Source organism: Protopterus annectens, chromosome 15.part0, assembly GCF_019279795.1.
Source record: "Protopterus annectens isolate FY-2018-M chromosome 15.part0, PAN1.0, whole genome shotgun sequence".
NCBI lineage: Eukaryota > Metazoa > Chordata > Ceratodontiformes > Protopteridae > Protopterus > Protopterus annectens.
Window position 1 is genome coordinate 63,530,857 of NC_056749.1, and position 14,023 is coordinate 63,544,879.

The window sequence follows — 14,023 nt, forward strand, 5'->3', positions numbered from 1 at the left end:
TTGATAACTAAACAACCAAAGAATTTTGGTCAGCCACTCAGTACAACAGTATATAGCAGTGTATTGAAGCAAAGTCACATAATAGTGAGATGAGGAAGTTTCTGTTTTTTCCCATATATATATATATATATATATATATATATATATATATATATGCGTGTACTGTGTGTGTGTGTGTGCGCGCTTATGCACTGTTTGTGTACTGTGTACTTGTTTGTCTTTTCGGCTTTTCCCAGTTAGGGGTCGCCACAGTGGAACTCCAGTCTGCTAATGATTGGCAGTAGATTTTTTTTTTATGGTGCCGAGTTGCCAGCCCGACGCCCAACCCTCAGCGAAGGCATGCCCATTCACGCGCATGTCTTTTGGAGGCCACTCGACCGCGGGGAGGACATGCCGACTCCACACAAAAGGCACTCCAGCCTAGAATCGAACAGGAGAACCTCTTGCTGTGAGGCAACAACGCTACCACTGTACCACCGCGGCTTGTTTGTGTACTATATATAAAAATATGCATGTTTATGTATAGTGCACACGACACATGTATATACTGTTTGTGTACTGTATATAAAAATGTACATTTTTATGTATGTATGTATAGTGCACACACAATCAGGATATATATATATATATATATATATATATATATATATAAATATATATATATATATATATATATATATATATATATATATGTGTATGTATATGTATGTATGTGTGTAATATGTGTTTATGTATGTATAGATAACACAACAGGCAATCAGTATGTGTGTGTGTATACTGTTTGTGTACTATATATAAAAATATACATTTTTTTGTATGTATAGTGCACACAACAGACACAATCAGTATATATATATATATATATATATATATATATATATATATATATATATATATATATATGTGTGTGTGTGTGTGTGTGTTTGTGTGTGTATATACTGTTTGTGTACTGTATATAAAAATGTACATGTTTATGTATGTATAGTGCACACAAGACATACATACACAGAGTTCAAGCAGGAGAAAGTTTGGCTTGTTCACTCTATTCACAGTGCATTGGCACTGACATTTGGTAGCTGCCCTGTTTGGAGTCCCCCTCTACATGTCTGCATTATGTTCCCTATCTTCTTGAAGATATTAAGTCAGAGTTTACCAACCATACTTGGAGTCTGTCCCATATTTATGCCGGTCTCTGTATTACGCAGAATGTTCTGATATACAGTGTTTTTGTCTGTAGTTCATGTCCTCTTTTCCCCAAACGTCCAGCCTTTGCACCTGCAGCACATCAGGATGTTGTGGAATCATATCATGTCTGCGTCTTCACTCTTTGTCTGTGGCATACAGAGGCTTCGTTCCTTTACTGTAGCTGGTACTCTGATGTCCTCCTCCTTCCCCTTTGCTGCCCACACTGCCTGTAGCTGGTACTCTGATGTCCTCCTCCTTCTCCTTTGCGGCCCACACTGCCGTCACTTGGTGTTATGCTCAGCACTGCTTCATCCCTTTTCCTGGAGTGTCTCCTGAAGCTGACTATTACCTAACAGTGTGTACTTGATATGATGGCAGACTGACTGACTTTGGCACTGGAGTTGCTCACTCTTAAGTTGCATCTGAAATTCTTCTTTGCCATAACTGGTCCTGTATGATTACGCACCAGATGCCACAACCCTTTTGTCTATCTTTTAGTCCCATTGATTCCATACCCCCCCCCCTCAAAACCTGTATCTCACCCAGGTAATTTTGTACAAGGTATGGAATGCTGCATTTTTTCTGTTTGATCACAGTTGCCAAAAAAACAAAAAAGTACTCTGGCAAACTGTTGCAAGCACAAACACCACTCCAAGTCACAAACCTTCCTTTAATGTTGTCCACAAGTATAAAAACGAAAATGCAGGTAAAAAACAGTAACAGTTAAGCGCTTTCACCCAAGAATCTCCCGAGCTTTGTCAGAACATAGGAATAGTGAAATAATAACCACTTTTATATCATTCAAAACAGTTTCCACGAGTGATTTAGTCTCATACATATTAATTAAGCTGATGTCATTCATAAAATTACTCACTTCATTAATCAAGTTCATCTTTGCTAGTCAATGGCTGTTGAACTTATAAAATGTGTATTAAAACTTGTACAATCAATTTTATAAAATCAGCTATACAAAAATAATTGTTTAAAAACAAACATTTATTTCTAGAATAATGAATATGTTAAAACCATGCTGCTTAGTCCTATAATTTAGCTGCCCTTAACTTCAGGACATTATTTATACTCAAATGGTCATTTAAACCCATTTTTTTAGTTCCATCCAGTTTTAGCTGCCAGTATAATTCTTTGTATTCTAAGCGGTCCTCCCATAGACCACATCTTGTTTTACTTGTTCTAAAACTTAGAACTTAAAATTACTATCTGGACATTCTCTGTGGTGCTAATGCATTAGTGTCTTTTGTCATAAAGACCTCATGCATATGTTCATATATACGCCTTCTCAAAGGCCTCTCAGTCTTGCCTATGTAGAAGCTATTACATATTTGGCAAATACTAATGTAAACCACTCCCTTGCTGTTACAGTTGAAATGCTCCTTCGCCCTCATCTTAAACTATCTTGCTCCAAAATGTTTCCACACTGTTGGCAAAAACCACACTTGTACATACTACAAGTTTTCTGAGTTCTACCTGTCATATTCTCTGTTCCATAGTGCTCCAGCATCTCTTTGATGTTCATATCCCTTTTCTTTATAAACATAGGTGTCGAGGGAATGTACTTCCTCAGTTGCCACCTCTCTGCCATTTTCCCAAGTTCCCATGATCCTTTGTTTGACTTTTTTCCCCAAGTGCTGAGTGTGGCCCCTGTCTTGGTGCCATTCATGAAGAGGTTGATACCATTTTTCCAGACATGGATGGAAACTATTTGAAGAGCACAAGGCCCTGTACTCACCTGTGTAGTGTTCTAGGCTTGCTGCCCTTGCAGGCCATTTTACGCCTAGCCATTTTCCCTTTTTTGAGCTTGAATTAATATATCCCATTTGGTTATAGATTGGCCTTACCCATCCCATGGTCAGTAATTATATATTACCCCTAATGAGAATAAGTTTGGCATCTGACACAGTACCCCACTTGGACATTGTTGACAAACTCAAGAAATTTGGTGCAAACCCGTATGTCACCCCTTGGATAGCCAACTGGCTTACAGACAGGACCCAGGAAGTTAGAATTGAGGAGTCCACCTCTACAAAGAGGCCAGTCACAAGTGGATTTCCTCAGGGATCAGTCCTTGGACCGCTCCTTTTTGGGATTTACTTCTCAGAAGTCAAGGCCAATGTCAGTGGTCTCTGGCTGACTAAATTTGCAGATAATTGCAAATTAGGAGCTGTCACTGAATCTCACACTGACACAAATGTTCTCCAGGAAGGGCTGACACAGACAAACAACTGTAGTTAGAGTCATGAACTAAAACTAAATGCCAAGAAATGCATAATAGTATCCTTTGGGAAATCATCCATCCCTGATAACTGTCATATTGACAACACACCACTTAGAGTTGACCCAGTAGTCAGGGACTTAGGGACACACATAAGTAGTAATCTAGCCTTTGATCATCACATGTCTACAGTGGTGAGGAAGTCATACTATGTTGTGCAACTTATAAACAAATGTATGGCATCTAAGTCCAAGGAAGCCATTGTTCCACAGTATTCGGCATTCATCAGACATATCACTGAGTACAATGCCCCCTTTGGTATGTACCTAACCAGGCATATCCAACAACTGGAACGTCCACAGAGGTTCTTCACTAAAAGAATACAGGGTGCAAGTAATATATCCTATGCAGACAGTCTCACGGCCCTATCCCTGTATTCTGTCTCCTACAGACTTTTGAGGTGAGATCTATGCCTGACATACAGGGCATTGTCAGACCCCACTCTGATGGACCTTCTGTATATCTACAAAACAAACCGTACCAGAATTACCCATTCTAAAGACTTAAAACCTTGCCGTGATATAAAAAGGACCTGCTGGAGAGATAGGTATGTATCCCAGAGACTACCCTGTCTATGGAACAGGCTCTCCATCCATGTGAAGCAGAGTTCCTCCCTAATCCAGTTCATTGCCAGTAGGATGGGAAACCAGAAATTCTTCCCTAGTTTGGCACCTATGTCTCTGATGCAAACAGGTAACCTGTAAATGTTTCATCTCTCAGGCCGACGCTTACACTTATTAAGGGTATCAGAACTTGTCAGAGATTTGGGATGCATGGCTAGGCTTAAAAAGGCCCTTGTGGTCATTAGCCTAGAAAACACCTATGAACTGGGATCATACTGTACGTAGATAGTATGAGGGGACCCATCCTTGGCGTAAAGCATTTAGAAGCTGCATCTGTCCAATAGTTGTACAGGGGGCAGTCCTGGGGAAAATTTTCTATTTCCCATCCATAGATTGAACTTGCATTTGAATTTGGACAGGGATGAACTTTATCTGGATAGGAAGTCTGTTCCAGAGCAGCAGTATCCTCTGTGAGATATACCTGTCCCTCCAAACCATTCTGTTGATATTGCAGAAGAGATTTATATCCCTAGACTTGAGTATTTCTGATGCCATTTGACTTACTGATGTGAAGTAAATCCATCAATGTTGGGTCAGAGGATGCCTTGTATGCCATACACAGATCACTTCTTAGCAGTCTGTAGGATACCAAGTGTAGTGACAGTACTTAGAAAGGTATCTCTGTGGGCCTTCAGTTGTTGCATGTGTCTTGACACACACATGCCAAAGAGGGCATTATACAGGATCATAGTATCATAGAAGTTACTAGGCTATTGGCCCTGAGGCCCTTATAAGCCTAGCCAAGACTTTAGCCCATGCATAGACAAATCAGCACCCGATGCCTCTGTCCAGCAGGGACATGGGTGGAATCCCAGGGATGTATTTTCTATTTCCCATCCAGTTGTCCAGATTGTGCTTAAAAAAGGGGTAAAGAGGTACTCTGCTTGACGTGGAGAAGGAGTCTGTTCCATAGATGGGGAGTCTCTGGAATGCAAATCTGTCCCACCAGCAAGTCCTATTGATGTCACAGACCAGGTTGAGGCTACGTATGTGGGTTACTCAAGTGGAGCTTGACTTGCAGATATGCAGCAGTCCCATCAATGCGGGATCCAAGATCGCATTGTATGCCAGACAGAGGTCACCTCTGAGGAGTCTGTATGAAACAGAGTAGAGGCATAGGGCTTTTAGCCTTTCTCTGTATGGTAGATTTTTGAGGCCCTGGATTCTCCTGGTGAGGAACCTCTGTGGTCTCCCCAGCTGATACACATGCTTTGCGAGGTACATGCTGAATGGGGTGTTGTACTCAATAATGTGCCTTATAAGGGAAGAATACAGGGATGTTATGACCTCTTTGTCCCTGGATGAGCTACCCTTACTTATGAGGTGGGCCATGTAGAAAGCTTTCCGTACAATGGAAGCAACATGGTGGTCAAAAGTCAGGCTGCTATCCGTCTGGCTGCCCAAATCCCTCATGACTGACTGCGTGTTTAGAACATTGTTATTAATGTGATAATTTGTGGGGACATCTCTCTCCTCAAAGGGGATGATGATACATTTTTTTGTATTCAGCTTGAGGCCATGTTTCTGGCACCAGTCATTTGTTTAGTTTAGACCCTCTTGGAGGATGTCCACGTCACTAGGGGAATTGATGACAGCTTCCAACTTGCTATCATCTGGAAACTTGGTCAGCCATAGCGCACTGGTTTTGCCCTGTACCTCAGAAAAGTATATCCCAAGTAACAGAGGCCTCAAGACCAAACCCTGGGGGTACGCCACTTGATATGGGTCTACTGCTTGAGATGGCTTCCCCTATTTTGACTAGGTGGGTTCTATCAGTGAGCCAGTTGGCTACCCATCTGGTAACATATGGATTGATGCCTAGTTAAGAGAGTTTATCTATTATGCCCGAGTGGGGAATAGTGTTGAAGGCTTTGGCCAGATCAAGGTAGGTGGTTTGCAGTGTCTTCCCCTCATCCATGGCTTTGGTGACTGTCTCAAAAAAGTCAACCAAATTTATTTTTATTTTATTTTATTTTACATTTGTTGACCGGGCTAGTCTAGCTGGATACATGTCCATTTTCAGTAGAGGCCCGGGGAGAAAAGCTCCATAAAAACAGAGGTAGTTAAACAGAAACATCAGACGATTGAGTAAATATTATTACATTCAAAGAGAAATCAGACACACAGGTTATACAAATGGTTAAAAGAGGTACATACTTAGAAGGATCTAACTTAGATTAGTCTAACATGGCTACAATATGAAACCTTAAGGTTTTTGGGTTAGGTAGAGGCTTTAGTGGGCCAGGAGAGTTTACTATTAGTCAGGATTAGAGCAAGGGCATAGCCATTGGGACTTTAGTAGGTCTTTGAGGTGTTTTTTGAATTGGTGAAGAGAGGTCATGTGTCTTAGGTTGTTTGGGAGGGCATTCCAGGACTTGCCAATGGAATTGGCATAGAGTGCTTCGCCTCCCAAGTTGTTAGATTTAATGGTCTGCACTAGTAGGCTTTTGGACGACCTAAGGGATGTAAGGTTGGAGTAAGGGGTAAGTATTTTGTTCATTGAGGGTTTTTTTTCTGGATGGTTGATTGTTTTAAATGCCTCAGTGAGTTGGTTGAGTTTGAGAGCGTTGGAGAGTTCTAACCATTCCAGGGTCCTTAGATTTTGGCAGTGATGGGTCCGATAGGGCATTCCTGTTATAAATCTGGCTATGTGGTTATAGGTTGTAGATAGTTTGTTGAGTTCCCTCTTGTTAAGGAAGGAGAATACCGGGGAGGCATAGAGGAGTGTGGAGAGAAGGTGGGTCCTAGCAATAGTTAGTTTGGTGTGCGGGGTTAAGAAATTCTTTATTCTATACATAGACCCGAGTTTTTTGTTTACAGACTTAATGGTCAGACTGACATGTGTATCAAATTTAAGCTTGTTATCTATGGTCACCCCTGGAAGTTTGGTGTGGGAGACAGGTTCGATTATGATCCCGTTGTTGGAGGACACGTGGAAGGTTGGGGTGTTGGTATTAGGTGGTTCTTTTCCTTCGGGGGTATTAGGTGTGGGGAAAAATAGAAGTAGTATGGTTTTGGTCGGGTTAAGTAGAAGCTTTAGTTCTGAGAACCATTTTTCAACTAAGGAGAAGCAGTTTTGGGTTGCAACTTGGAGTTTGGCGAGAGAAACGTCCGAGCATATCAGGGTGGAGTCATCTGCGTATTGAATGCAGGTGGCTTTGGGAATGATCGTGTGTAAACTGTTTATAAACAGGGAAAAGAGAAGGGGACCGAGAATAGATCCTTGGGGACATGACCTCCCCTTGACAAAGCCAAACTGTGTGGAATCGAGTGTTTGGAGGTTGCCAATGTCCTTGTTAATGAGGTCCATGATAATCTGTTCCATGGCCTGCAGATCAGACTAGTTAGGCTGATGGGTCTATAATTTCCCAGATCAGTGGACGCTCCATCTTTGTGTAGACGGATGATAGTAGCTGCCCTCCACTCAGCTGGGACAAAACTGATACTTAGGCTTTGGTTGAATAATGGTGCTGCAAGCTCCTGCCTGAGTTCATGTAGGATGCAGCTTGGGATGTTATCAGGTCCCATGGAGGCTGTATTTTTTGCCTTTGAGAGAGCAGTGATGACCTGATCCCTAGATATAAGGGTAAGGGGGCAGGTACTGAGAATGTCTTGATTTACTGATGGGGGGAACAGAGGGGTGAAATGTTTGCTGAATCTGTCAGCCAGCAAGTTTGCTATATCTACGGCATTTCTATATATGGTGTCCTTGACCATCAGTTCTGAACAGATCTGGGTGCTACCTTCGAGATTACGGACATATGGGAAGAAGGCCTTATGATTGTCTCTAGTGGAAGTGGCCAATTTGGACTCGAAGTTTGCTTTGGAGGATTTCACTAGCACTCTTATTTGCTTGTTTAGGCTAAGGAGAGATTGCTTCCAATTGTGCACCTGCTCTTTCTTAGTCCTGGTCAGCAATTCTTTTCTTTTGTTATAGAGTTTATTTATTGCAGATGTCCACCAGGCAGGTTTACTTTTCCTTGCGGAGGATGATTTAGTCCTGTCAGGTATTCCTGATTCCATGCATCATATATATATATATATATATATATATATATATATATATATATAGGGATCTAGGACAGTTGATCGAAAGACCAACTGTCAGAATCCAACCCTAATGAACACCGTTTACCGAAACTGCTTTCACCAAAAAAGCAGTTTCGGTAAGCGGAAGGTAAAACACACACACACATACACAAAAAAACAAACCAATCACCAAAGGAACACGAACAAAAAACTTCTGATACACGAAAGACTCAGGCAAGGAAAACAGATGAACACAGGTTTTGTTAAGCGCTTTTCGTCGTTCTTCTTAGAATGACTTCATCAGACAAATTACTAAAGCAAAACCTCAGCTTATATATCATCCTTTTAACAAGTAATTAATCAATTATCTAATAAAGGCACAACTTTACAATTTTAAAGGGGTTAAGAACTCATAGAAGAAATATATATGTATGTAAAAAAAATATATAATAGTAGAAAAAATAATAAATGTAAAAAGGTATAATGAAATTAATCCTATTTATCTCATTTTAAGTCACTGTCCACATAAGTTCCCAAATTCTGAACAGTTGGTGCTCTTCTTAGGGTTATATTGTCAGTCTGGTTGTTCCCTGGGCTAGAAGACTTTCCAAAGGATACAGTAATGTATTTTGGCATGTAGTTTCGGCCCATGATCTTGGCAGCAGTTATTTGTTTAGGACAAACCTTCTTGCAGGATGGCTAAGTGATTTGGGGATTCAGTGACTGCTCCTAGCTTGCAGTCATCTGCAAATTTAGTCAACCAGAGCCTTTTGGTGTTGGCTTTTTCTTCAGACGAGTAGATGCCAAACAGATGCCCCGTCACAGAACCCTGGGGGACTCCACTGGCGACTGGTCTCATTGTGTAGTTAACTTCCCTTATTTTGATTTCCTGCATCCTGTCAGCCAGTGGCACTCTAGCAGGTGACATAGGAGTATATTCAATGCCTGAATGGGGAATTGTGTCAAAACCTTTGCCCAAGTCAGGGTATGTGGTATGCACCGTTTTGTCTTCATCCATTGCTTTGGTGACCTTTTCAAAAAATACACAAGGTTGTATAAGCTTGACCTGCCCATGACAAATCCAAACTGAGATGAGTCCAATGTTTGAAGGTTCCCCATGTCCTGATTGGTTAGTTTCATGATAAGTCTTTCCATGCTTTATGTCTTCAGAAGGGCCCTCCCTCCTAACTACCGCTGTCTACATCCTCCCTTTCTGTACCCCTTGAAATATTTAACCAATACGGAGACCCTGTTTTTTTGACCTTACCAGTAGCCTTCTGGGACAATGAATTAAATTCTGTACAGAAGTCCAGACAGGCTACAGCTGCCATGACTCTGTTGCAGAATTGGCTTAAAATGGATTTGCAGGACCATCTGATTGTGAATTGTTCAGCTGATAGTACTTTATGATGCCACCACCATTTTGCTGAGAATTCTTTTTCTGTTCTTCATCTTCAGACTGAGGCTAACAGGTTTCTGTTTTCTCGGACTGGTTTTGGCACTGCTGTCACCCTCCCCCATGGAGCCACTGTAAACATCCTCCACTCCTCTGATATTTTTCTAGTGGCCCAACAATCTGTTAAAACTCCTTTGTCAAAAGTCAGAGGTTTTACTAGTATGCCAAAACTGCAGGTTTTCTGTGCAGACCTTCCGGCTATGAGGCCTTGTACTCCCTCAGGCTATCTAAAGGCTGCGTCAGCATCTGGGATCTGTTACCCTATCAGCCCTTTACTCCCCTTATCTACACCCTCTGTCTCTCTTCAGATTTGTATCTTCCTTGCACTTTCTTCACAAATGTGACTCCTCGTTCCTGGATCTTCTCACCAGATGCTTTATTCTGGAATCTTCCTTACACTTTCTTCACAAATGTGACTCCTCGTTCCTGGATCTTCTCACCAGATGCTTTATTCTGGAGAAATGTTTTGTCCCCCCCCCCCCCCCCCACACACACACACACACTTCACCTCCTCTGCTAATGTCTTTTCCAACTGGCTTTAGCTGCTTTAATCTCTGTATAAGTTCTCTCCCATCTTTCTATTTCTGACTGCCTTTTCTTTCTGTGTTTTTGCTTGCTTCACTGCATTTTGTAACTGTAAAAGTTCCTTCCTGCTTTTTTCCTTTAGCTCTTTTTTGTTTGCTGTTTTATGTTATCCCATAACTCACTGGATGTCTTCATGATGCATCCATCCCCGAGCTCCATCATTACTGTTTCTCTTACCTGTTCGTAATCCCACACTTAATGTGTTTGTGTGTGGGGGCCATCCACTCCTCCCTTTAAAGTAATCCACTTCATTATTTTATCAGTGGTAGCTAGCAATGTGTTTGATTCCTTTGTCCCAGTGCCCTCAGTACTGCTCAGCTCAATGTGTAGGACTGTATTGACCCTTCTTTTAGGGCCCCTCTGTGGTATCATCTGCATTGTCTGGGTTAGGAGCATAACATTCAGGAGTGTTCCATGTTAAGGCTTCAGCCAGGCCTGTACATCGGATGAAAAGCAAAAAAGACACAAAGCCTGTCTTAGCTGTTGTAAGATGGCAGCATGAAAGGACCTTCAGCAAAGGTCCTTCATTCCTCACACATTATGAGGAAGGAGTCAGGCTGATGGAAGAATGAGTGAGAACAAGGCCAGTCATCTGCTAAAACCTCCTCCATCTTATTCGGTCTTCACAGCAGCCTCTGCCTCTTTGCCAGTTGTAAGTTCTCCTTTGCCTAGCAGGGGATCTGCTTTCATGACTAGTGACTAAGAAGGAGGCAGAATTGGAGCAGACTGGCTGGTCTGCGCCAGGGGAGTGGGCCCTCAGACCCCTTCCTAAGTCATCGCTTGCATTTGAGGTTAGATGAGACCGTCACTGCCTCTGCCTCTTTTATGATGGGAGGGTCTGGGGTTGTCCTCATCGTGCTGAATATACTAGAGCTCTTTGTTTTCTTCCTGCAGTCTGATGATGCAAAAGCTCAGCCTTAAGAGAATATTCTGATATATTAAATTACCTGACCCTTTGATTTGATCTGAACAGCACAGGAAAACAGTAAGCCTTTCTAGTCTATCATCTCAACACAGTTACCATTCTTCCTCCTTACCATCCCCCCGCCACCCTTTGTCCAGCTAGTCCATGCCATTTAAAATGCTCCTGTGGATTACCACTGTACTACCATTCCCGTGCATGTCTATCATCTCAACACAGTTACCATTTGTCCTTCTTACCATCCCCCGCCACCCTTTGTCCACGTAGTCAATGCCGTTTAAAATGCTCCTGTGGATTACCACTGTACTACCATTCCCGTGCATCATTTCATGCATCTGCCTCACCTGTGCCACCAACTGATGTTCTGGATGTTTCCTTTACTGCTCAACTTGAACCTAACATTTCCACCTCTGGCTGATCACCTCCAGGCTAACTTATTCTCTACAGTTTTACCCCTGGACTAACACTACTACCAAAACCCATATCCGATTCAGCAGACCTGTTTAGCTAATCTTCTTCCTACACTCTTCCATCTCTCCACAAAGCCTTCTCTCTTCTTTTTTAATGTAATGGCTGCTGAACAACATATCCCTGTGTCAAACTACAAGGAAGAACTGAAGAGTAACATATATGAAAGAATGTCTAATACTTATCTTCTATGTTAATGAAGACAAGAATTTAAAGCATCCATGTATAAATATATAAGTGTTAGCATGTATGCGAAGTTAAAATGCTTCAATATATGTTTCTCCATATGAAGTTCAACTAACCACTGTATAAGGCAAAGTAGCAGCATTATGTGTGTACAAAATTGTTTGTACTTTTGGAACTTTTCTCCCTAGGTGTCCGCTGAAAATGGGTTCTTTTTTACCCAAATGGCCTTTCTCCGGTAAACAAATGTCAAATAAATAAATTTATGTCCCACTGGTAACATCTTGTGTGACAGATTCATGTCCCCTGTCCACTGTCACTTATGGTCCTTACTGAGAACACTGATTTCAACTCTTCTAGTCTGTGATCACAATCTTTCATAGTCATCACATATACCTTTTTTAAACACCTTTATTAAATTCACGTTACTTTATGATATGGGCACACATACACTTGCTGCAAAGAAATAAACAATTTGAAACATTTTTCATTTGCTTCATGCATTGTACAATTGTCTTTTCTTGTCTAACAGTTATTGTTCATTTTAACCTTACATAAACTACTCAAGTCCTGCTGTCCCTTAAATTTCAATCCATTGTTCATTTTTGTCCTTTTCAACTGTGAGTTGTCAGATACAAAATGATCCAATCTCGGCTCCGACTGGAAGACTTCTGCTTCAGGGATCTGACTCCCATAATCCCTAGAGCTCCACCTAATCACCTCAGATCTTGTTTGCCGTGAAAGAGTGTGGATGTGTCTTTCAAGGGCTCTTCATTTGTTTCCATTTGTGGAAGTATCCTTTTATTCTTTGTGGGCAGTGTTTTGACCTTAGCCGTAGAGAGCATTGTTATTGTTATTAGTATATACAGTTAAGAATAGGCTATTTGTTGCTTCTTGTTCTAATTGTATTGAATTGCTTAAAGATGTCAGAAAGTCAAAAATTTTCCATATGTTCAGGGTGTGGGCACTTTCCCCGACGTCAGAGCGTCTGGGGTATAAAAGCATCAGCCGACGCCATTTTCCTCAGTCTTTCTTGCCGCGCGGTGCCCGAAGCAGAAGCAATTCGCAAGTGCTGGTCGGTCAGATCCTGTGATAAGAAATTCAGCTACCGAAGACTTCGAAAAAGCTAAGTACCCAGTTGGGGACTCTTTCTTGCCTCAGCTGATGTCAGATAAAGTAAATAATTGTTTAACTTGTGGGAAACAAATACCTCATAAGGATTTCCACTCTTACTGCCTTCCTTGCTTAGGCCCAGACCACGACGTCTCGGCCTATTCAGCCTGTGCTTCCTTCAACCAACGAACTTGGTGTTATTCAACAAACTCTTAGACGTCGGTCGGAGTTTGCAGAGGAATTCCTTGGGGCTAATTTTGCATATAAGATGCCGTCGGAGACTCCGACTTCGCATTTGGTGAAAAAGCGGAAGGACAAGGACCGACACTCGCGGCCCGCGGTTTCGGCTGAAACCACGGTAAGGCCTACCGCGAGTGTCTCGGTTTTCTGCCGAAACCGAGTCCACGGAGCTTCCTTTAACCAAATCCACTCAACCAACCACCGCGACCCTGGAGGCCCCGGCTGAGTCGGCTACTGAGCTACCTACCGAAACCAGTGTCCAGGAAATGTCCGACACCATACCTTTGGACAAATCTACTCCTGCACGTGGGGCAGCTAGACCCCCTGCTTCCATGTCCATTAAGGCTTTTTCCAGGGCTAAAGCTGCCAAACTTACTAAAGCTTTGCCTCCCAAAACTACCTCCCAGAGGCCTTCTTCTTCTAGTTCTCAGATCCTCAGCCTTGCAGAGGATCTTATTTCTTTAATTAGAGGTTCTCAGCCTCACCCCGACAGGGGCTCTCACCCACCACCAGACAAAAGGCCCAGGACTGAGCCCTCTGACCAACACTCTTCAGATGAGTCCACGGATGGATCTGAGTTAACAGACCACCAGGAAGAGGCTTATTCGCGCTATGAGGATTCTGATGCTGAAGAATTTATTCCTTCGGCCTCCCCTCCTGAAGAGTTTTCTTTTGGTGAGACTCTACATTCCATGAGAGAGCATTTTCAATGGCAGGGTCAGGAATTCTCTGATTCTAGAAAGAGATTAAGGACTTTTTTGCATTTGCCTCAACATAGGCCCTTGGCTATACCTCCTGTTTTGCATGTTATTGATGATGTGTACAATGATGTTAGTACAGCCCCTGATACTCTTCCCCCCGGCACCCGCCAAACCTGATAGATACTACAGGGTCCCGGATTCTCATTTTCATTTGTATAAGGCCCATTC